The sequence below is a fragment of the Lucilia cuprina genome, chromosome 2, assembly GCF_022045245.1.
Source record: "Lucilia cuprina isolate Lc7/37 chromosome 2, ASM2204524v1, whole genome shotgun sequence".
NCBI classification, from domain to species: Eukaryota; Metazoa; Arthropoda; class Insecta; order Diptera; family Calliphoridae; genus Lucilia; species Lucilia cuprina.
In genome coordinates this window covers 10,447,247-10,449,524 of record NC_060950.1, presented here as the reverse complement: position 1 = coordinate 10,449,524, position 2,278 = coordinate 10,447,247, and positions in this window count along the sequence as shown.

The window sequence follows — 2,278 nt, the reverse complement described above, 5'->3', positions numbered from 1 at the left end:
CTATAGTCTAGTCTATAGTCTAGTCTATAGTCTAGTCTATAGTCTAGTCTATAGTCTAGTCTATAGTCTAGTCTATAGTCTGGTCTATAGTCTAGTCTATAGTTTAGTTTATAGTCTGGTCCATAGTCTATTCTATAGTCTAGTCTATAGTCTAGTCTATAGTCTGGTCCATAGTCTATTCTATAGTTTAGTCTATAGTCTAGTATATATTTTAGTCTAAAGACTATTCTATAGTCTAGTCTATAGTCTCTTCTATAGTCTATTCCATAGTCAATTCTTTAGTCAATTCTTTAGTCTATTCTATAGTCTATTCTATAGTCTATTCTATAGTCTATTCTATAGTCTCTTTTATAGTCTCTTCTATAGTCTATTCAATAATCTATTCTATAGTCTATTCTATTCTATAGTCTACTCGATAGTCTTGTCTATAGTCTAGTCTATAGTCTTGTCTATAGTCTAGTCTATAGTCTTGGCTATAGTCTAGTCTATAGTCTTGTCTATAGTCTAGTCTATAGTCTAGACTATAGTATAGTCTATAGTCTAGACTATAGTATAGTCTAGTCTGCAGTCTAGTCTATAGTTTAGTCTATAGTCTAGTTTATAGTCTAGTCTATAGTCTAGTCTATAGTCCAGTCTACATTCTAGTTTGTAGTCTAGTCGAGTATATTTTCTAGTCTATAATCTAGTATTAGTCTGGTCTATAGTGTAATATCTATCTGTAGTCTGTTCTATAGCCTAGTATATTTTCTAGTCTATAGTCTACTCTATAGTCTGGTCTATAGAGTAGTATATAGTCTATAGTGTGGCCCATAGTCTAGTCAGTAATCTGGTCTATAGTCTAGTCTATATTAAAATTAGTTTAGTACCATTAAAAGTACTCTTTTTGTTATAATTCATTACTATTTCAAAATTTCAATTTTCCATGCCTGTTAAAATTTGTTAAAATAATTCGAAAATTTTAAATATTTACTGTAGATACGATTTGTTTCATATGTATGTATGTAGTGGGAGCAAACGTATAATTTACATATATTTCAACAATTTGTAATTTATGATCGTATTTCGTTTTAAATGGACTTTTGATTTAGATTTAGTTAGCATTTATATTTTTATCAAGTTTGAATTTATAACTAAATTTGTAGTTAATTTCTTTATAATTTTGTTATTATTGTAATAATTTTTGTTTTATTCTAAAAGCATTTGTTTTATTAATTATAATATTTTTGTTTTAATTATTATCAATTTGTTTTACTATTAGTTTGGTTTGTTTGTTTCTTTTGATTTTTGTTTTATAGAGTTTGTTAAGTTTTCTTTTTTTATTTAATTATTTGTTCTGTTTTTCGTTTATCTTAAAGTAAAAATAATTGTATATTGTAATAATAATAAATTTTTTGTTTAGTATTTGTTTTTGATTTTGTTTTGAAAGGAAAATGTGAAGATTCTTTTTTTATGTTTTTTATATTTTGTAAGTTATTTAATTTAGTTAATATTTGTTTTTTTATTTATATATATTAAGAAAGATTTGTTGTTTTTACTATATTTAATAATATTTATAATTATTTATAACTATTGTTCATAAAATGGACTAAGTTTTTTTCGGTTTTTTAATTTTTTTTTTTAGATAAGGCTTGAGATTTTTTATTAAAAAAATTTAATGCAGCCTGTATTTTTGTTTTTTTTGTTAATGTTAGAAAAATATCTTTATATTTTTAAAAATAAACCACAGTTTGTTTAGATGGATCCTTTATAAAATTATTGAAAGAAGTTCTGTTGTTGTTGCTTTCTGTTATACTATTCAAAATGTTTAGTTGTGTCTAAGCATTTCATAGTTGATTAAAGGATCGTTGTTGTATTTAAGGCTTCTTAAATCTCATAAAAATGGATTGTTTGAGTTAAGAGCTCCGGTAGCCTAGAAGGTGGAAAAGAGAAAGAGAAAATATATTATTAGTTAATTAATAAAAAAAACAATCTTAAAGAAATATTTTACTAAAAATCATTTGTTTGTTATGCAGCTAGTAACTCTGCAAAATAAACTCAGAAGTGTATGTGTATCTGTCTAGTGAACAAAATGTAGGAAGATTGTTAAAATCGGTCTACACTTAATCTCAGCTTCTATTTGAAGCACAATTTAGAAAGAAACAAATGTTCATAACTTGCTAAAAGAAACATTTGATGAATAGAAAGATAGATAGATAGATAGATAGATAGATAGATAGATAGATAGATAGATAGATAGATAGATAGATAGATAGATAGATAGATAGATAGGTAGATAGAT